The following is a 23,507-nucleotide window of genomic DNA, read 5'->3' as shown; positions in this document are numbered from 1 at the left end:
AGTGCTTAAAGCAGTGTCTGGTATAAGATAATGGTTCAATAAAATTAGTTGTTATCATATCTGGTCATTATTTAATCTTCACACTGGTCTTGTGAAGTAAGTACTGTTAAATGCTCAAATTACAAAGAAGGAAACAGGCATAGACAGGTGGAGCAGCTGCCCAGCATCTCCAGAGGGGCAGCCCTAGAAGCCTCGGCGGTCGGGCCCTGGTAAGCCTGGTGGTGGTGTTCCTCCATACCCCTCAGCTCCTGGTCCTCACAGTTGCAGAGCTGCTCCCTTCTCCTGGGGTGGCTTTGGGGCCTCGGGAATGTGCATGAGCACTTTGCACTCCTTGGGTAGAAGGTGCCCTGTGGCCAGTGTTACAATCATTATTAAGTGTCACCCCCGGGAGGTGGCTCTTACTGTTGGGATTGCTGTGAGTTTGGACTGCAGGCCCTCGTAGAGTGATGGGGTCGCACTGCCTGCAGCGCCGAGGCCCAGGACTGCTGCTCCGGACACAGGGGCCCTGGCGGCTGCCTCTCCATTGGGCTGAGGAAGCACACCACTGTTTACTCCGCTAGCTTGTCCAAAGTTTCGGCTCCTTGTAACTGCTTAGTTCTTTTTTTTTTTTTTTTTTTTTTTTAAATATATTTTATTGATTTTTTACAGAGAGGAAGGGAGAGAGATAGAGAGTTAGAAACATCGATGAGAGAGAAACATCGATCAGCTGCCTCCTGCACATCTCCTACTGGGGATATGCCCGCAACCCAGGTACATGCCCTTGACCGGAATCGAACCTGGGACCTTTCAGTCCACAGGCCGATGCTCTATCCACTGAGCCAAACCGGTTTTGGCAACTGCTTAGTTCTTTTAAGTAAATCATTCTATGTAGTTTTTAAAAGGTAACATTCATATGGTATGAAATAAAAGTTACACAAACAGATATGCAGTGAAAAGTCTGCCCTCTCCCTGGCCCCGCCTTCAGGTGCCTCTCCCTGCAGAGACCTGCGCCTCAGCGAACAGACATACAGGTAGATTTTTCATTCCTGATAGGAACACTGTGCACTCTGTCCTGCGTTATGTTGTTCACCCCTCTGTACCGGGGAAACTGCTCCTTATCACACACAATCAGGAGAGTGGTCTCTGTCATTTTCAACAGACAAGTTAAAAGTGCTACTGAGTTTTTATTCCAGGTGAGTAAGTATGTGAATAATTGTGATATACACTGGCGATAAGGTAATAGTAATAGTGATCTGTTATTATCACCAGGATAATAATACTAGAATTCTTTTGTAATTCTTAAACCAGTGTTTTATTACCCATTATAAAGCTGAAGTCCAAAGTCAGAGCTAAAAATGTCGCTGAGCTGCAGTTTGAATGGAAGTCCGTCTGCGTTCTCATCCCTGTGCCCTGTAGTCATCCATGCTCCCTTTTTTATGTAAATATGCTCACACAGGGGTCTCAGCCATAGGCAAGGGCTGCGGGAGTTAGCTACCCAAGAGTGACCATAATATTTTAATTTTGTGTTGGCCTCATGGCACCCAGCTCTCTTTCCTCTCTTCCCTGCAGGCCCAGTGGCAGTCCAAAGGCAGAAACTTCTGGTTCGCAAACATAATCTTACTGATATGTGAGGTTCGCTTGAACTCCATCCCTTCTATTCTGTGCTTCTGTTTCTTTATCTATATACAATGTGCAGCACTGTCTCACCCCCGCCTAACAAGGTGCTGAAGAAGAGATAAAAAATACTGCTCAGTGTCTCACTGCTGCCTCTCCCTCCTTCTCTCTCTGATGTGGCAGAGGGGCGTCCTCTGATCAGGACTGAGCACCTGTGGGTGGGGAGTCAGGAGGAAGGTGGCACAAAGTCCAGGGGGTGCTTTGAGAGTGCCTGGGTGCTGATAAGTAGGTGCTCACCAAGGATTTGCTACACTAGATGGAGAGACAGACCCAGTGTGGCTGCATATTTTGGGTTTCCTGTTCAGAGAATGTCAGACGCATGCCAGTCTGAGGTCCCTGCTTTAGATTAATCTCTGCTATTTGTCGTGTTCTGCTGTTATTCAGGGCTTCAGTCTTCATTTTCCTTTATCCTTCACACTTCCCCTCCCTTCCTTTTTTATGAGCTTGCCCACTTATTAGGATAGAATCTGGCCAAGTGCCCTGTTAATCTGATCACTCATGGCTTTGTGGGGCCAGCATGCCTGAGAGGACAGGAGAAGAGTTCAGAGCTGGCTGTTTCATACCAGCCACACCTATGCTGGTCCTGTCCCCTGGGCCGAATGCCCTCTTCCCTTCTCCTAGGCCTGGTTATGTCCTCTTCATCCGCCTCTCCCTCCACGGGGGCCACCCCACACCTTACCTCCTCTGCAGCTGCCATGATTCCTCTAGCTCACTTGCTTTCTCTCCTGTGACTGCTGGCATGCACCTGTCCCCGCACAGCCTGACATTCTATTACATGAGCATTTCACACGGCCAGAGAGCATTTCACATGGACAGAGAGCCTCTGGGAACAGAATTGACCTGCCTGGTAGGATTCGGGCATGTCCCGGGCAGGCCTGGAAGAGAGAAGCGTACTTTCTAGGTCCCAAATGGGCCAGTCCTTCAGAGTGTGGAGCTGCTGCTGTGACTGTAGAATGAATGGTTTCTAATATGCTGTTTGGAGGGCTGTCCCCAAAGAGGCAGAAGAGCCACAGGGTGAGGTGAAGGGCCTTGGAGTCCCATGTCTGCCCCCTAGAAGAGGAGGGCTGTATGGGGAGCAGCAGAGAGAGATCTGTTCCTAGGATGTGTCCTGCTGCTGCTGCTGTCGTCATGTCTACCTTTGATGGTGAAGTTTCTGACAAAGATGTTTAGGCTTAAGCTATTGGGGAAGCCACCATGCTCCCCTTTCATCAGCACTGTCTGTTGAGAACTCCATAGTCAGAGAGCATGGCTGTGTTCTAGGGTGTAGGTTACAGAGGGGAAGTGATCAAATTCAGAGCTGGATAACACCACTTCAGTGTCCCCAGGACACACCTCATAAGTGCCTGGGAGTCTTGGGTGAGAGTGCCTGGGGTTTCAGGGTTGGAGCGATGCAAGGATGACTCTGGTCCTCTCTTCGCCAGCAAGTCCAGGGACCTCCTCAGCAGCCTCCTCTGGCCCTGGAGAGGGCCTGGGACATGTCTTTGGTCCCTCTTCCTGTCCTTGCTGCCATACAAGGACTAGATTATAATTACCTCAAGGACCGAATAGGCCTAAGAATACTTCCCTACCTGCTTACCCACATCAACATTCCTTCCAGGAAAGAAGCTGGCCCATTGCACAATCTATATATATATAAAAGCCTAATATGCAAAGTGTCCCCTTGGGAGTTTGACCTGCGATTTAGGAAATCACTGTGGCCACCACCCATGTTGTGACCCTGGGAGCTCCATTGTCCTTCCTAGGTCTCAGTTGCTGCATCTATAAAGTGAACACATTGGTGGATGGGTCTTGTGGTTCTGACATTGTTTGCTTTCCTGTCACCTTTCCTTCCCTGAGGTGATGCAGAGTCTTCAGTGGGTTTGCAGTAATGTTTATGGACAACGGATTCCCAGAGCTCTCTTGCCATCCTGTTAGGTTAGACAATACGCATCAGCATCCATTTATGAACCACTCCCTGTGCAGAGGGCAGGCTGCTTCATGGCAACTCATCGGCCTTTGCTAGGAAGTTACATTTCCAATGATGCAGTGCTGTGTTTGCAAGGTGCTTGGAGAGGTTCTTCTTGGGAGAGGGGTATTTTCCCCTAAAAACAGTACATAGGTGCAAGGACAGATTGTTCCTTAGTGACCTTGAAGTGCTTGGACTAGGACAAAGGAAATAGATGGATTATCAGGAGCATGGAAAAAAGTTGTAAGTCCAGCTCAAAGCTGAGCAAATCTTTTAGCTGCCAAATGCAAGGTCTCTGTGGCACTGCCAGAAGGGAAAACTGAGTTAGGCTGGCTTGTTCCAAATAAAATGCGAGATTTAATTTCAGTCTGGGAAATATTTGATGTCCAGGCTACTGCAATACGTGAAATATATTTAAGAAATTCTGTTTCGTTAGAACAACAGAAAAAAAAATACAACTACACACACACACACACACACACACACACACACATGGGGGAAGAGGTAAAGGAGGCCCTCATATCAGCTATAAATTGCACATAGGAAGCTAATCATTTCAATCTGGTTTTAATCCTACTGACAGTCTACTGGCAGTTTCTGACCATAGGTTGATTAGCCAGTGTCTAGCAGCCTGAACACCACTGTGTGAGTTGTATATGTCTCAATATTTTAGTCTAGGAAATGCCTTTCCAGTAAAACAAGACACTTGGCACAGAGTGATGTGCATTTGTGTGCTTGACATGCAGGGGGAAGGGTTGCGTCTACATCTGTGCCAAATTGAACTAATGCAGCAAGTAGGTGTCTGACTATTTGTTTTAAAAAATCAACCTGGTGGAGTTTCACTTTCAAAATTGCTGTACCCTTTGTGATCGCTAAAAGCAGGTGGCTGTTGGATGCTTCTCCCCTCAGTAGAGGACTACCCTGTACCGTGGAGGGCCACGCAGAGATCTGGAGAAGGAGCCTATGTACTGCCTTACCTCTCCCATTGTCCCTGTCCCTTCCGGCTTCCCTGCACCTCTGTGTTGACTGCGGTCACCCACCATTTAGAGGACCTCACACAGCTCAGAAAACTCCTTTCTTATGGTTTGCCTGGCAGTTAATTTCATCCATTTCTATATTTAGACAATATTCATCTAAAATATTCATCTAGATTAGATCTATATATTATTTTATCAGGGGAATTATTAGGGAAGTGTTCTTAGAGAGGTTTGTCCAAGGTAGATCCTTTGTAATAGATATAGCCTAAAAATGTACCAAAGCTTATATTGATAGTAGAAGACCACCAGTGTGTGGCCCCCAAAACCCCTAAAAACAAAAAACATTAACTTCATTATCATAGGTGATAATCAGAATATCACTGTCTAGTACAGTGATGGCGAACCTATGACACGCCTGTCAGAGGTGACACGCAAACTCATTTTGTTGGTTGATTTTTCTTTGTTAAATGGCATTTAAATATACAAAATAAATATAAAAATATAAGCCTTTGTTTTACTATGGTTGCAAATATCAAAAAATTTCTATATGTGACATGGCACCAGAGTTAAGTTAAGGTTTTTCAAAATGCTGACACGCCGAGCTCAAAAGGTTCACCATCACTGGTCTAGTAGGTGGGAAATTTTTCATGTCTAATAGGGAAAGGGGTCTAGAGAGACAGATATTGTTTCCAGTAGGAAACCATAAAGAGGATAATGGCAGTATAAAATCATTTTTATATACATACAATTAATAACAATTAGGTGATATAAGAACAGGGTTTAAGCAGCAGCAATTTGTGAGTATACAGGCCTTGTTGATGTCTTGGGATGGCCGTGTACCTTCTCCGTAGTCGGTGGCTTCTCATCCTTCAGATGAAGGTGAGTGTCAGAGACAGGGGCAAATGTCCATTCATGGTTAGGTACCTGATAAGATAAGGTCCCTTTAGCACTGTTGGAGAGTCTTTCATTAATGTATTTCCCAATGGACAAAAATCTCTGGGTTGTCATAGTCTTTGAATCTTTGTCTCCTGGGAGTACTGTGAAATGAATGTTACTAATTTGTTAGTTCCTACAATGCAGAATGTCTGCTTTTAGTTTTCCTTATATTTGGGAAACAAAAGATTTAAAAGTCAACAATATTTTAAACAGGGTCATAAGAATAATTATTCTCAATTCACTTAGTCCCATAGTTATTTTTGTTTATCCTGATTATTTGCCAGTGATTTTTGAATTTACTTATTCCTTGAAGTTCTATAAATCTTCATCCAGTTCAAAGATATGACCTGTTTAGAAGCCTGCAATTTAGAGTCAGTCAGAGTCCTTTTCACTGATTTTTCTAAAGATATAATATGCCTACAAATGCATCAGAGTAAAGCAACGGCTGTCCATGAATGACAAAATTTAAAAGTGGCATGGTTATAGATTTGATAAAAAAAAAAGACTTTTCTTTTCTATAAAATATAGCATTCCAAGATGAAAATTTCTTGGTAAATAATAATTCCTATAAAATGACGTAGGGAATAATATAAAATTTGTATACTTTTAGATTCAATTATAATTTTAGCATTTAAACAGTAAATAATAGGTAAGATTTTAAAATGAGGCACATTGCTTATTGCAAGCGGTGTATTGAGCATTAAAAATAATTCATAAACTTCCAATATCTGAAATGCAAATACCCAAAGTATCACTGGCAGACCACCCACAGAGAATCATCACTCTTGGCTTGCCTGGTGTCCCTGACTGGACACATGCTACCCCCCTGAAAGTTTCCTGTTTGAACTTGGCTCTGAATCTTTGCAAGTTCCTTTCTAAAGCAGACTGAAATTTCTATAACATTCATTTTAACAAAATATATGTATACAAATAGAACATAGTTATTAATTTTTATTTGACAAAGCTTCCCATGTAATTTTAAGTATATTAAATTGACCTAATTTAGTTCAAAAATATATCTTTTAAGAAGAGCGAATAAATCCTTGAGTCATTCCAGGGCCCTTGAAATGTCCCAAAGCTATCGCTTGGTTAAAGTCTTGAAATTTAACTTGGAAAGACTGTCAAATATACACAACCCAAAGATTATATCACACACTCTTTGTAATTATTTAAAAGACATTAATTAAGTTTAAACTGGTTTTAATATTAAAAATTTGGTTTGGACTATAGAATTAATTTCCCTCCCCTTTTTTTTCAGGCCAATAAAATATATCCTAGGTTGAAATTTTACCACATGTAATACACAGGCACACATAAACATAAAGACTATGCCCTAACCGGTTTGGCTCAGTGGATAGAGCGTCGGCCTGCGGACTGAAAGACTATAATATATTTTGAACTATTATATTTTCCAGAGAGAATGCAAGAATTATTTTCCTTAAAAATGAATTTCCATACTTCATGCATTCTGTTATCACAACCATATAATTTTTCCCAACTTAGTTTTAACTTTTAACTCTTAGAAGCCTTAAATTTTTAGGTGGCAAGTTAAATTCTTAGCATTTCTCAGATTACTTTCTTGGTTTTAAGGATATCTATACTAATAATAGAGGGATATGCAAATTGGCCAGGACATGGTCATGTAACGACTAATCAGGATGGGGGCGGGGCTGCGGCGGAGAGCTCTCAGCATGCCTGGCCGGGGTTGAAGGGCGTGGAGAGGAAGGGAGAGCAGATAGTTAGTTAGGGGGATCAGGCCAGGATGGGAGCACAGATAGTTAGTTAGGGCAATCAGGCCAGCAGGGGAGGGCAGATAGGCAGTTAGGGTGATCAGGCCGGCAGGGGAGGGCAGTTAGGGCCATCAGGCCAGCAGGTAGGTAAGCGGTTAGGAGCCAGTGGTTACGGATTGCGAGAGGGATCCCGGATTGGAGAGGGTGCAGGCTGAGCTGAAGGACCCCCCCCCCCCCCGCCCGCCCTGTGCATGAATTCCGTGCACTGGGCCTCTAGTATTTCAAATAAAATACAAGACTTATTTAATCAATAGATTCAAATCTATCCTCTAGATTTTTCATACAAGGCAAACTCAGATTAATATTTTAGTATTCTGTTATTTCAAAATACCTAGATATTTAATAATTTTTTTTATTTAACTCAGCAAACTTCGAAGTTTTAAGTTACCAAAGACTTTCAAAAACTATGTTTAGTCATATATAATTACTACTGAAAAATATTTTTTTACCATATACTCTTCATTTTAGTTATATATATTTTGCCTTAACAACTTTAAGATTTTAAAGCCAATTTTATTACCCAAGGCATTATCCTTGGCAAATTCTGTAACAGAGATAACTCACTGGCTTTCAGTGGTCTTAATGTTAAAGTATTATTTTATTTTTCTTTATAAAAACAGGAGTGACCCCGGGACCTGGGAGTCAACCTTGGAATGGGGTCCATTATTATTCAAGAACTGCCTATTATTATGGAAACACTAATCTTGTTTTCCAAACCTAGCCTGTATATTTTTCTTGTGTCATTTTTTGCCATCTTCCAAAGAAAAACAGTCTTGGGCTTATTCCATAGCATCCATGAAGGGATTGGGCGTAGGCCGAGAGGCCACCCAAAATCAGGTGGAGTGCCTTCCCCTTAAACTAGACTTTCCCTCTACATGGGTATAGAAGCCCCAGAAGCATCCCTAAATTGTGAGAAATGTCTCATCTAGCCAAATTTCAAATGACAGACTGGGAAATAAAATAAAAATGTGGCGAAAATGAGACTTTTAATAACACTTCTGAGAGCGGGCATCCATTTTACAGGACCACCAAGAAACCTAGTAATTAATGGGCTGGCGCCTTTTTTAGTTAACCCTACCTCCCTTTGTCTCCTAGGACATGTGTCATTGGCCATGTATCTCCCCACCCCCACATCCTGTTTGCTCTGGGGAAATTCAGTAAATGGCCTGGCCACCTACTGTTTCTTTTCTATGGAGATAAATCAGAGTCATGCTTCCTACAGGGAGGAAAACGGGGTGTAGGCATTTATTAACTTCAGAATAGTTCTGAGACAGTCTCTAAAATTTCTTATTAATTTCCATCTTTTTGGAAGAATTGTGTGTTTTTTTCTATGCTTTTCCTTAGAAGCTTCTAATTTCCAAATCAAGATATGTTTCCCATATAATCATTCAGTTTAATTTCAGAGCCGGCATTTTCTAATTTCTGTATGTAGGTACCCAAAACAAACAGCATTTTGGCCATTTCTCAGTTAATATTTTCTAGTTAAATCTTCCCATTTCTGTAAAGTACTTGCAAGTAAAGGCTTCCTATCAGGAGTATTAAATGAGGGCTGGGGTTTGAGAGCTTCTGGTCTTGGAGGCACAGTTTCCCATGTTAATTTTTTTTTTTTTTTTTTTTTTTTTTTTGATATCTGTAGTCTGAGTAAACTTTCTATACATGTTATGTAGCGGGTCAAGTGTGGCCTCAGTTTCTCTCCCGACTTTCTAAAACCACAGGAAAGATTCGGGGCCCAGGCAGACCAAGCCTTATGGTGGCCCCCTTGATGAGCCATTTAGTTAATTACAGTTGTGTTGGGACTTCCCTATGGGGCTCTTGCATTTCTGACACCTCCACAAAGATTCTTAGTCACCTAAGAACACCCCAGAATTGGACTGGAGGGAGGATGTGCCCCTTTATCTTCAGAGCTGAATGAGTCCAGCTCATTTATACGGCGAAGGTTTTTTGCTCAGACTCTCAGCAATTCCAATTGAAAAGCCAAATCAAAACCAGCCACCCATTTTTTCCTCCAGTCCAGCCTTAGCGTGGGTTTTGTCAACCCTTCACCTGGGTTCTGTCAACCCTGGTTCCACTTCGAGGATTTTAAAACAGCTCAAATAAAGTCAGACCCTCTACCAAAGCAAGGGAAGGTTCTGGATCCAAGAGACAACTCACCCACGTCCACCTAATGGGTGGAGAACCGGTGGGCTCAGTGGGCCCTTTGCTGGATCCTAGCACTGAGTCCAAGTCCAAGGGATGGTCCTGGCTGAGCTTCTTTGGAATCCTGCCATGACTACGCCAAGTAATGTTAACGTAAAAAAACACATTGAAACCTGTAAAGAATTTCTGTGAGTTTATTTGAGCCAAACTGTAGACATATGCCGGGAAGCAGAACCTCAAGGAATTGAGATAATGCTTTGGAGATTGTATTTACTAGTATACATTGTAATCAAAGGAAAGGGATGTAGATGGGTTACATGAAATCCATTGTTGATAGACTAGAGCAGTGATGGTGAACCTTTTGAGCTCGGCGTGTCAGCATTTTGAAAAACCCTAACTTAATTCTGGTGCCATGTCACATATAGAAATTTTTTGATATTTGCAAGCATAGTAAAACAAAGACTTATATTTTTGATATTTATTTTATATATTTAAATGCCATTTAACAAAGAAAAATCAACCAACAAAATGAGTTTGCGTGTCACCTCTGACACGCGTGTCATAGGTTCGCCATCACTGGACTAGAGAGGTGGGAGAAAGCAAAGCAGGGACACCCTTGGGGTTGGATAAAAAGTAAAATGATAGACACATACTTAGGTGGGTACAAGAACAATTAACATGATAATGAAGGAATTTGTGGTATTTGTCCTGGCGTCCAGCACGTTAGGTTGTGCTCCAAGGGGTCCAGAAAAAGGGAAGTTACAGTTACCTAGACATTTCAAAGGGTATGTTATTATAGATGCAAAAAGACAGATAGGCTCAGTTAAAGTAAAGGTTGACCTTGTCAGTGAAGATACCAGCCTAGTATGTAACTACCCACCATAACTGCCTTTAGTTAAAGTTTAATTTCAGACCATCCTTTGTGGTTACTTTATGTCTCTGAGTTTGCAAGACTGCCATGCAGGCCTTCCTTGAGTTTGTCAGATTAGCATGTGGCCTCTGTGCCCCTGGTTTGTTTCTCTTTGTAATTTCACTTCTCAATGATGTTTACAACTGAGAACTCAGAAATGGAGTTTTATTATAATAAACATGGTTGGTCTCAAGACATCTGAAGTATGATTTCTAATCTCTTTCTCCATATCACCTGAATGTGAGTGGATCACACTACTTTCTCTTTATTCTAAAATTCTCTCCTGTACTTCTAATATACCTGCCTGAGCATCTAAACTTGGTTATCCAAGCATTTTATTAGACTTAAGTGTAAAATAGAATTTATCACTTCCCCATTCTCCCTTCAACATGAGCTCCCCACTTCCCAACCACCTGATCTGCTTGACACCTCATGGTGGTAACAGGATTGGTCTAAAGTCCTGTGTTAAAAGGTGACTTTGGAGGTCAACATGTTTTGTTGCATCCCTTTGGGAACTTGGACAGTTGCATAATTTGCCATCAATTTGCTGAGTATAAGCAAACAGATCAGTAAAGCACCTTGGGGTCCAGAGATGAGAGGTCTCATATAAACATCACTGTGCTGTTGCCATTGTTGTCATGAGGGGATGATAATGTAATATTTGTTTACAATGTGGTTTCAGTTGAAGGAGACAGTATGTACCTAAGCCAACTGTTAGGGGGATATTTTTTTTCTAGCACAAAAAATAGAGTGCTTTTTAATTTATAAAGTGCTTTTTGTTACACCCAGAATTTGCAGGACTGGAGAACTTGGATATGTAAGTTGTGGCTTTTTAGAATGAATGAATAAACAAGGGCACTCCAAACTGAAGAGTGTGAAGACTGCGGAGTCGTTTCTGAGTGGCTTTCTGTACTCACGCAAGGCATTGCACCTCTCTGCTGCTTTGTTCCTCCATCTGTGAGACATTGCTCATGTTGCCAGGATATCTTCAGTCTGAATAAGATAATGTGTGTGGAACATTTTCAGCTGCAACGTCATTAAAAAGCATGTATTCGGTACTTAAGTGGTGTTGTGCAAAAAAGAATTGTAAAGACTAGGTCTCTGCCTTGCCTGCTAAATTATATTCTGAGATCTTCAAAAGGTAAGGGGAACAATAATTTAAATGCTATTATTGTATCATGCAATACCAATAACAATGTATAAATAATTAGGAAGAATTGATATGGAAAGAAATTCGGTTATCAAGATGGAGCTCATGTCAAAATTATGTAGATAACATGACTGGGAAGTTCTTGCCTATCTGGAACTAAGTCCTACAGGAACCTTTTTTCTGTAATAAAATTCTCAAACATTGTCCACTGGGACCCAGAGGAGGGGAGGATTTTGGTATTTAGGTTTCTATCACTGTCTCTTTGCCCCCAGTGCAACTAAGGCTCAGACAGTAAGGCGTAAGATCCCGAAAGAAGAAAGGCCCGTGCTTTATGGAGGGTGCTCTCGGGCAGTAGGTAATTTCCATTTCATTTTCTGAACATTGTAGTCCTACGTTATGGGCCTTCATGAAAACGAGATCCAAATCAAGCTGGATGAAGCCCTGGAGAGCAAGGTGGCCATACGAAAGCATTCACTGACTCTTCTGTGCGTGAACCATCTGAGGAACTTTCACAAGTCTGCATGCATCTGACTTCCCCGTCAGCTAAACACGTAGAAAAGGAGCCCCAGAGCGAAGAATGCCATTTGCTTCCCCAGTGCTAGGAGCAGGTGATGGTCTCTGGGTGACTCACTAAGTTATTCCCTGCTTCTTGGAGAAGCCAAACCCCCCAGGTATGCTCTTTACACACACACACACACACACACACACACACACACACACACGCGCGCGCGCGCGCACGCACATGCACACACCAGTTTTCTTTGTAGAGAGATTGCCAGGAAATTAATTAAAGTAGCTATTATTTGTGCTTCTCTTCATAGTTTATAGCATCCTTTTGCTGGTGTGATCTCATTTGACCCCAAAAGCTAACTCTCAAGGTACGAGACACTTTTATTGATGATCACCATTGTACACATGAGGACAGTAAGACTCAGAGGTTAAATGACTTGACCAAGGTCACAGAGCCAGTGTAAATCTAAGATGGAGACCAGATCATTGAACTCTACATTTACTTCCACACTGTGCCTGAAGATTGTCAGCATTAAAGCCACCTGTATTTAAAGGCCACCTGTCAATGACAAAGTTTCCATATAAAGAATTCAAGCCCCATTTATATATCTGGATTTCCTTTCAACATCTCATATTTTTAAATGATTATTATTTCTCATCATAGCACACAGTATGGCTAAAAGCTGACTTGCTGCTTTTAATAATTACATAGTGTCATTGTTTCCTCCAAGGAGACTCCAAATCGAAGCTAGCAAGCCTGGAACTTGTCCTTCAATGTACTTCAGCAGCTATTAAATTCATGGAGCTTGACTCCCATCTTCCTCTAGTTCTGTTGTTTCTCAGCAAGGGTTTCAGGAATTCTACTGGTGTGAGGAGGTCTGTTGAAAAATAACCTATTATAGTGCAATTCTTTTCTAATGAATGCATTGTGTAAGCAGTAAATCTAAATGAGTTGCCTCTGGATTCATGTCCTGGTGGAAGATGCTAATCTTGCTTAAGATTTAAAAATATACCTATTCTGGGCTCTATCAAAGCTTTTGCCCTTGCTGCTATCACTGTGGCCCATGGTGGAGGGAGGTGAGCCCAGCTGAATGTTCACTCTCTATGACCTGGCCTCCTCTTTGAGCTAATCACCTCCTCTCTGAAATTCTCTCTCCCTGACTTTGCCCAGGACCTCCTTCCAGGTCCCCTCTTCCTGCTCACCAAAACCTGCTTTCTGGAAAAATTATTTTTGCACTTCAGTGTCAATTTTTCCTAAGGACACTGGCATTTCATGATTTGGGTGCTAATTAGGGAATCTATTGAACTAAAGGAGTTTCCCAGATAGGTGGTGTAGTCTCTGCTACCTGACTATAAACATCAGGTGTTAGTTGATTTTGGTTTGATATGCTATATTTTATTAATTCAGTTAATTCTAAGACATACATTTACCTCTAAAATTGGGATGCATTTTATGATAGATGCTGTATTACAGTTTAGTTGGTAGCATTTTTCTTTCTTATTGGTATGTAAAATAATGGGTATGTCTTAAGTCCCTGACTTTTTTGATTTGATGAAATACAGTAGCTATTTTTTTAAAATATGAGTTTAAATCCTCTCAAGTGTCAAGCAGCCGCTTTGATCTGGTGACTCCTGATGCTAACGCTTCCCAGGCTCTTTGGTCTGGGTCCCCTGTCCAGTGTCCATGCGGCAGGTTACTGTCTGAGTGAAGGAGCAGCTGAGGAGTTTCTGGGCTTCTGGGACACATTTGAAAAAGGTAATCCGCACTCAGGATTGCGTTCTGTGTTTGAGCTCAGGTGGCTTGAAGCAGCTTTGTGTCTGGCCCCCAAATGCCTTTCCAACACCTTTCAAAGGAAGATCTTCTCTCAGGTAATATGTAAGTCAGGCTTTTGACAAACACTTGGTGAGCACTCACTGTGTATCAGGAACTAGGGTACGCACTTGATATATATATAAAGTCTCTTAATTAGTCCAACACCTCTATAAAGTAAATACCGCTTTACCTTTATCTTACAGACAAGGATACACAGGCTTAGGGGTTAATTCACTTGCTTAGACCTTGAACTCAGGTGTCCAACTCCAGTGTCCACAGTATGGACCACTCTGTCCTGCTCCTCTTTCCAAGCCTGAGCTGGCTAAGTGCATTCTTCCCACCCTGCCTTAGCTAGCAGCAAGACTAAAACGACATTGGAGCTGAATCTGAGCTTGGCTTACTAAGAATCTAGTTGGCATGCCATGTGCTGAAGACATGGGGTTGGTAGGTTATGGACTATACAGATAAGAGAGAATGGAAAGGAGGAAAACAGTCCAGATGGTGAGCCTTCCCAAGTGAGTTGTCAGCTCCTGTCCTCCAGTGTCACTAGGTATCATCTTTCTACCTCTCTCATTGTGTCAGCAACAGACCCCTACCTGGGCAAAACAGGGGTGGGTGGAGGGTGTGTGTGTGGGGGGGTAAAAACGACAGGTTGCATCTCCCCTTCTGCCTTGAGTCAGATGCACCCCAGTTGCCAGGGAAAAAGGAGTAAGTGCTTGATAATCTATCAACTCTGGTGGACAGAAAATTAGCATTTCCAGCAGTGAGTAACTGAGACCGACTATGTGCCAGAAACCACACTCTATATGTAGGTCCTGGAAAAATAGAGACAGGGGAGACAATGCCATGACTTCCAGGAGTGCCACACTGGTAGAAAAGGCAGTGGATGTACTGGCCAATTATCATTCATAGCCAACGGTCGTGAAAACTGAGAGACCTTGCTGATTGGTGGAAAAAATACAGGATTTGAAGTTTTGAAGTATAGCCAACTTTGTCTTTTCCTTGCCGATCACTTGGGCAAGTTCAGTTTTCTCATCTTTATAGTGTGGGTAAGTATATTTTTCTTGCAGGCTCATTGAAAGGATGAATTAGACTTCATTTAAAGTACTGTGCTTCATGCAGACCTCATCCAGTGACTGGGGTATACTTGGTGCTCCGTAAGTAGCAGCTATAATATGTAGGCATAGGAATATATGCACATGTGTTTGTGTATATATATATATATATATATATGTATATATATATATATATATATATATGAAGATTTTACAGTTCTTTCATTTATTCAACAAATATTTACTGAACACCTGTTCTAAGTGCCAGGGATTTAGCAGTAAATAAAACAGCCCCCCCATCCCTGCCCACAGGGAACTTATATTTTAGCAGGTAGAGACCATAAATAAAGTAACTAAAATACTTTGTTGGATGGTGATAAGTGGTATTGAAAAAGAAGTAAAGCAGGAAATGGGGTTGTGGGTGTGAGCGGAGGTTTATATTGTGAATAAAATGATTAGCGAACTCTCCCCATGGGGATGTTTGAGGGAACCAGCCAGGTGGATATTTGGGAGAAAAGCATTCTAGTCAGAGAGAATTGCAAGAGCCACGTTCAGAGGTGGGAGCAGCCTGGCGAGCTCAGGGAGCAGCAAGGACCGGTGCCTCTGGTGTGGCCTGAACAAGGCGAGCACAGCTGGAGGTGAGGACAGAGGGATGACCAGAGGGCAGACAGAGCAGGGACTTTTAGGACGTTAGCTTTTACTTGAAGTGAGGCAGGAGCCACTGGGAATTTTGAGCAAAGGAGTACCATGGTCTGAGATGTTATGACAGGATGAGTGTGGCTGCTGTGTGGAGAAATCATGTTTGGGGGAAGGATACTATGTGAACACGTGTGCACATGCGTGTGTTTTTATCTCAGCAATAGTTCACAGCTGGGAATATGATTACCTTGGGTTAGAAGGCTGAAAGAGGAGGGGGGAAGCCTGGAGAAATACGGTTCACATTGTGGGTTTGGCCCTTTTTTGCTTTTTGTCTGAATGGTTTCTCATCACTGTGGGCTTGGAACGTGCAGCAGGAAGCAAGGGGCTGTTGACCTGTCCACCAGCCCGGGGTCGGGCCTTGAATGTATCCAGATTGTGGTTGAGTGGGCCAGGGAAGGGCACGTTGCACTGGTGTGTGTTAGAAACAAGAGCACGGTGGAGACCGAGGGTGTGCTGAAGGCAGGAGGGACTGTCACCCATGGCTTTCCTGCTGTTTCTGACAAGGAGGAAGGAGGGTTCTCAGCAGAGGAGGGTGGTGAGAACCTGGAAGCACAATGGCTGAGCAGTGAGAAATTACAATGGTTGTACCCGGATCACCCCCAATCCCTCAAGAAAAATCTGAGAACTGGAAAGCTGAGAGTGCGACCTAAAGTGTCCAAAAGGCTAAGTGGTGACAGATGGAATGACGTTACACAACACCCACCATGATCATCAACAGCACCAGGAACTGCTGACTTGTCTTCCTCTCCTGGTCGCTCGAGGGGATCTGGGCTTTTCTAGAGCAAAGGCTTTTGTAACTAGAATTCTATTCTATTTTGATTTTGTGGGTTTATTTCCCCACCTTCAGTCATAAGCCGTAAATACATTTCCCCAAGATAAGAAGAAAGTACTAATACCAACAACTGACTCTTACGTAGTGCTCAGTGCAGTTCTGAGTACTTGATACTTGATTTGTATTAGCTCCTTTAATATTCAGCACAATCCTGCTAGATAGGTAGCATTGTTATCCCATTTTTCAGAGGGAGAAACTGAGGTTAAAGACCTTGTCCAAAGACCTTGCTAATAAGTGCTGGGACCACAATTGGAAATCATGCTTCTGACTCCAGAAGCTTTATCTCTTTTCCCTTTGTCAGTCTCATTATTATTTCTTATTCACCACGCAAAATTTTGTGAGGGAGTTTTTGGGAATGATTTGTACAAATATACACAAAAGAATTGTATGGTCACCAAAGGAAAAAAGAAGCTGGCTTCTTTTCCCCCCATGTCTGTGTGGGATACCTGCCTGGCAATTCCTATTTCTTGTTTTATGCTATAATTTATCGACATGTATATTATCCCTCTTCTTAAGGCTGGAAACTAATTGAGGCCAGAGTCCATGTGGAATTCATTTTTGTGTTTACTACAGTATATAAGCCAATGCCTTAAACATAGTAGATGTTCACTAAATATGAAATCATTTCTAAAGTTGAATGGTTGCATTTGGTAACCAGTCCTCACTTAAGCCATTCATTCCTAAAAACAATGAAAAGGAGAACATTTAAATAAGTGAATCATAATATGGTTACAGTTGAATAATGTTTTTATGATTTTCAAAACTCTTTCATAGAGTTTATCTCACTCCATCCTCTTGCCAACCCAAGTAATGGGGAATGGCACAGGTTTTTTTTCCAATTTAATTATGAGAAAACCAAGTATAGAGACAAATGATCTACCCAAGGTCACAAACAGGATTGTTGTTTTTTTTTTTTTTTAATTTAGCTTTTAAATCAGAGCAGAAATCAGAACCCAAATCTCCTGATCTCCTATTTTGTGAGCAACGCCAGTACATATACCTATGGGGTACAAAACTTGAACACAGGACCTAATAATACTCATTCAGCATAAAAAATAGTGTTTTTATTCCTTAATTTCTGGAAAATTGCAGACAATTTAGTGTAGTGCTACTGAAAATGTGGTCCCCAGCTGGTAGACCAGTTACCAGTTACCAATTCATTCTGAGATCATGAGCTTGTGGCAGAATATAAATCAACTACGTCTATAAACACTGCTTAGTTTACCTGACATTTTTTTCTTTTTTACATTTTATTTTGAAATAATTTTAGGCTTACATAAAAGTTGACAAATAATACAAAGAGTTCCCATTGACTCTTCACCCAGCTTCCTCTATTGTTGACATCTTGCCTAAATATAATATAATGATTTAAACTAGGAAATTGCCATTGGTACAATACTTTTAATGAAGCCTCAGACTTTATTTTAATTTCACTAATTTTTCCACCCATGTTCTTTTTCTGGTCCAGTATCTGATCCTGGATCCCACACTGCATTTATCAAGCCTCCTCTGTCTCCTCCAATCTGTGCTAGTTCCTCAGTCTGTTCTCGTTTTTCATGAATTGAAGAGTACAGGTGTCATATCTTGGAGAATGGTCCTTAATTTGGGTTGTCAGATGCTTCCTCATTATTAGATTGAGGTTATGCATTTTTGCATACTGCATGTATGTATCACTTCAGAATATCACAGAAGTGATGTGTCCTACACATTCTATCTTATTTGCGCGAAGAATGTTGCCATGTTTTTTTACTAGTGCTGTTAGCCTTCATGACTTCGTGAAGGTGGTTTCTGTTGAGTTCCTTCACTGTAAAGCTGATACTTCCCCATTTCTAATTAATGATATCCAGAAAGAGGTATTTTGAGAATATGCAAATATCCCATCTCTTCTCAAACTTTTGCTCATAATTTTAGCATGTATTGTGGATCTTGCTTATAACATTTACTAGCTAATGATGATTTCCTATTGTCCTCTTTCCCTTAATTGGAAAATTTCTGTTAGGAAGAGCTCCCTTCTTCCCCATCTCTTTTTATTCAACTATTAGTTACCATCACTATCAGATTTTAATCCATGTTGTTCTATGGATTACAGTCCAATATATTATTTATTTTATTGCTCAAATCATTCTAGCTTTTGGGAGCTGTTTCAGGCTGGCTCCTGTACCCTTTGACCTGACCCTCCTTTCTCAAGCGTTTTCTTGCTTTTGGACCATGAGATGCTCCAGGATCATCTTGAATGTTTCTTGCCCCAGCCCTGGAATCAAATACTTCTCCAAGGAGACCTGGTTCCTTTTATTGGAGAACTAGAGGCCCAGTGCATGAAATTCATGCACAGGTAGGGTCCCTAGGCCTGGGCGGTGATCAGGGCCAATCAGGTTTCCCACCTCCCTGCCTCCTTCTTCCCTCACCACCTGCGCACCACCACCAGGCGGTTCCCTTGCCTCCCAGCCTCCCCACCTCCTCCTTCCCTTGCTCCCTCAGTGCCCCGCTGCTGCCAGTGGTTGCCCGCCATGTTCTGTGCCACCCCCTGGTGGTCAGCACATGTCATAGTGAGCGATCGAACTCCCGGTCAAACTCCTGAGGGGACAATTTGTATATTAGCCTTTTAGTATATAGGATGGTATTTAAAAACCAAAATCTGGGCACTAGGTATGCTAATGGCTATACACTTGTTGTTTTTCATATCAATAGTTCCTTGATTCACATTTTGAATGAGCTCCTTATCTTGTCATGGACCAGTCATAATTTGTGACCCTGCCACTTTGAGTCTCAGTGGTTCTGTCACCATGTACTACACCATCTCGTAGTAATTTTAAATTCCATTAAGTGAAAGTCATGAATCAGTGTTATTCTTTCACTCATGCATTAAGCAGATATATGTTAAGTACATACTATGTACTAGGCCTTGTGGTCAGTGCTGGGTTTACAATGATGAGTAAAGTTCTGCTCCTGAGGAGCTTATAATATTACTAGAGGCCTAGTGCACAAAATTCGTGCACTGGTAGGGTCGCTAGAGGCTGCCAGCAGCTGGGTACCCCCTCCCTTCCCCCAGCTGGCCCTGCTCCCTAGTCAAACTCCCGGTCGAGGGGACAATTTGCATACTACGCTTTTATTATATAGGATCTTCTATGAAATCCTGGAGAGAATACTCCTTTTTCTTGGTCACTGAATATTATGAGAACTCATTTCATATTAGTCTGCGTTCTAAACCTTGTAAATTTAGCCTAGAGTATTTAAAATTTTTATTTTAGACTCGGAAGTTGTTAGACTATGAAGAGGCTATTTCTAAGTGCAGCACCTCTTGGTGCCGTTAAAAACCTTGCTCGCAACTTGATTCTGATACGTAGGTGGTTGACTCTTTTTGGCCTCATGAAGGAGACTGGAGATCTATGCCTTGACTTTTGGAATCTAACTGCTCACTCTAACTACCATGTAAAAGAAAGTCTGCTGGCAGGAAGGAGAAAAAGCTTGCTGCAAGAGTCAGGCTCAATCTTCAGCACTCCCCTCTCCCACCAGGCTGGGGTATAGGTTAGGATTCTCCTTCAAATTGCTCTCAGACCCCAATAAGATCCCTTCAACAAAGTATGTTTTCAAAGAGACTATTGCTGACTTTAATCTACTCCACCTACACATCAAGTTGGATCTAGGTTCTGGTTGAAGGAGGTTAACAGTGATGTCAGTTAAGGTCGCTTGGACATGCATTATCCTCATTCCCACTTCTTATACTTACCAACTGATTGAATACAATCTAGCATTATTACAATGCTTCTCATTTAGGCTTGTTATTAGTATTTCCTTTGACTTTTTTGTTTTTAGCATAAATGGACTGAGAATCACTCTCACGGCCCAAAAAAGACTCCCTGGCAAAGAGGATTCTGCTGGTGGGAAAATGCAACCCTTTCAAACAAGTCAATTGTCTGGAAATATCTGCTGGTCTTCTTTACTTTTGGAAAAGATTAGAGTGCTAAAAACTCATGTTATACCCTAGCTGGTTTGGCTCAGTGGATAGAGTGTTGGCCCTCAGACTGAATGGTCACAGGTGTGATTCCAGTTAAGGGCACTTACCTCTGTTGAATGCTTGATTTCCGTCCCTGGTCAGAGGCAATTAATCAATGTGTCTCTCTCACATCAATGTTTCTCTCTCCATGTCTCCCCCTCCCACTCTCTAAAATTCAATGAAAAAATATCTTTGGGCGAGGATTAACAACAACAACAACAACAACAACAACAACAAAAAACTCATGCTAAGCCCTGTTCTCTCTTCCTGTTGGCCCTTTCTGGCATCTATTAAATTATGAGTCTTTTATGTCACTGAACAAATGTGTGTTCTCAGCGTGTGCAGTATATAAACAATATAACTTATTGCCTGTTCTTGGGAGGAACAAAATAGTGGAGCTGTGGTCAAGTTGACTGCCATGCATTCTGGTCAGAAATGTGAGGGCAATAGGGATCACACATGCGTTTGCCATGAAAAGCAATGTAAGGTCCAGGCATCTGAGAATCCATTTGCATGAGGTGCCAAAGATGGAGAACTAGGTACATGTTCCTCAACATGTAGAGTCATCATGTAAGGTGGCTTATCCTTCAGCCTTCAGCCTGGAGATGACAGGGGTGGTGTGGGGGGGCGGGGGAATAATGGACATGAACTTCAGTATCTGTTTCAGTTTTTATTTGGTGCTTTTGACAGAAATTTTGTGTGTGTGTGTGTGTGTGTGTGTGTGTTATTACATTAATCCAGTTTAGAGAGCAGCTTTGTAAGCCCCATCCAGCTTGTACTGTGGTGGTTTGCCCTTGATAATTTTAAATGAGTTGACCTACGTAGCTTAACTTTTTGAATTAAAAGTAACAGAGAGTATAGACAGGCAAGAGGTGGAGGACAGGGAGGGAAGGATCTCTTGGGTAAAACAGAAGTGACAAGAGGTTGGAGGTGGGAATCATAATTGATAGCCATTGTGGATGCTTTGACATCCTGCCTTGGCTGAACTCCTTGTGATGGTGGCTTCTGCTATCCCTTGCTATGGATCTGCAATCTTCTTGGGATTGGGCAGGCTAATTCTTTTTAGGGGAAGGATTCTGGTGTATTATTCCTTAATTTTCCAAACACCCATTCTTTCATTTTCAGCTGTCTGCACCTGTGATTTTCTGAAGGGGTGGTGCTCTCCCTCTCTCTCCATCCTGGTCCTAAGGGAAGATGTGGAGAGGAAATGCTGTTCATAGTTCAGGGTAGCTATTCTTGCATTTCTGTTTTCCATTTTTTCCCTACCACTTAGATACCTGAATCCACACAAATTCCTAATTAACTAAGTTGCTCTACATGAAAGGCTAACATATGGAGCTACCAAGTCTGGAAAACCATTTGGCCTGGATCCAGCATGCATCTTTCCCCTTCGCACCCAGCTCTGTAGGTGAGCACTGCACCAACCTTGACATTGCACTATGAGGATGCCAAGGGATGGAGCAACTCAGGGCTAATTGTTTCACTCAGAAAATCATGGATTAGATCTTTTAAATTTCTGGCTTATTTTGAAGCTTCATTTTTTCTGGTAAGAGATCAGGAGACTATGTGATCAATGGAAGGGCCAGCCCCCTCCCACATGCTGCCTGCACAGTGTTCCTACTCCTGGACCATCTCAGGGTGATGAGGGTTTACTTTGGGCTGTGATCAGATGAAGTATAGTACTCTTCAGATTCTATCTATGACTCCTTGGGAATAGGGTGCAAAGAAGGACCATGTCAGATGGGGGAAGGGGAGCACATGAATAAGTAGCAAAGAATTATCTCTGTCAGTCTGGATGGAGACAATTAGTTGTATAGAAAATACAGAAGCCAATTCCAGGTCTGTTCTTCAGTTTCAGTTTATATCCATCCTATCATCTGTCTGCTTAGCATATATAGTGCTTACTGGTGACTGGCAGTATTCTAAGTGCTGTCCATGTATTAACTTATTTCATGCTCACAGGACCCTTTGAGGTAGGTATTACTATTATCCCTGTTTTACGAATAGGAACTCTAAGGCAATAAAAGGTTAATAAATTTGCTCACAAACATTTGCTTCTGGAGCTAGGGGTTGAGGCCTGGAAGTCTGGGTCAGAGTCCAGTCTGCTATACCAAATTCATACTGTCAGTAGCGTTGGTTCTATTCTATCTCAGCCCCAAGGGTTTTTAGAGCATTCACAATGGGAATTGAACACTCAATTTCCAGTGGTCAGTGGGTGACCTCTCCTGGGAGATTATCAGTTGGGAAGGCCTTCCTGACTCCTGTGGAATTTCATTTTTAATTATATTGCTTTATGAAGATGTGACCTGAGGATGAAATGGGTACAGCCAATGATTTTAATTTCATCCACTTTACTCTTAATTTTTATATCCAAGCTTCAAGAAACCAGTGTTAGCGAATAGCACTGTTTTCACTAAGCCAAACTTCAGGAAAGCACATCCTTTGATAGAGCATTAATTAACAAATTTGCTCTCAGTCTAAATTAAGCCCTACATTGCTTACCTTTGCCCTCCCAAATTTTATTCTTATACTCTTACCTCAGATCATTTCAAGTGGTATAAAAGGGACAATTTTTGGTTTTAATGTTAAAAACCTAAAATGAATGACTTTGTTCCTGTCCATGTTCTCTTTTATATAGGTTTATTTAAAAGCCAACAATACTGCTGTTTCCAGAGACTCTTTGTTCTAGTCTTCATCAAAACCAACAGAATCAGGTTTGGGAGCAAGGCTTATGCCCATGAAACTGGGAAATCATTATGCAGAGTAATCAGTATAGGTAGTAAGTATGATGTGTATATAAACCAAGCAGTATTTCCTGTGAATGAGTAACTGGGAACTAGTTAATTTTTCTTTTTTAATATATTTTATTGAGTTTTTACAGAGAGGAAGAGAGAGGGATAGAGAGCTAGAAACATCGATGAGAGAGAAACATCGATCTGCTGCCTCCTGCACACCCCCTACTGGGGATGTGCCCACAACCAAGGTACATGCCCTTGACCAAAATCGAACCTGGGACCCTTGAGTCTGCAGGCTGATGCTCTATCCACTGAGCCAAACCAGTTAGGGCAGGGAACTAGTTAATTTTGACATGATCTTCCTATAGAAAT

At 41.9% G+C, this 23,507-nt stretch overlaps 1 protein-coding gene across 11 annotated transcripts in view; it reads left to right on the top strand.

Moving 5' to 3' along the window:
• The window catches only part of CACNA1C (calcium voltage-gated channel subunit alpha1 C), a 698,738-nt gene that overhangs the window by 244,288 nt on the left and 430,943 nt on the right, over positions 1–23,507 (top strand). The gene's annotated exons all lie outside the window — the stretch shown is intronic.

Source organism: Myotis myotis, unplaced genomic scaffold (assembly GCF_014108235.1).
Source record: "Myotis myotis isolate mMyoMyo1 unplaced genomic scaffold, mMyoMyo1.p scaffold_m19_p_3, whole genome shotgun sequence".
Taxonomy (NCBI): domain Eukaryota; kingdom Metazoa; phylum Chordata; class Mammalia; order Chiroptera; family Vespertilionidae; genus Myotis; species Myotis myotis.
Note: the sequence above shows the minus strand (reverse complement) of the source record. Positions and strands in the feature narration are given on the sequence as shown.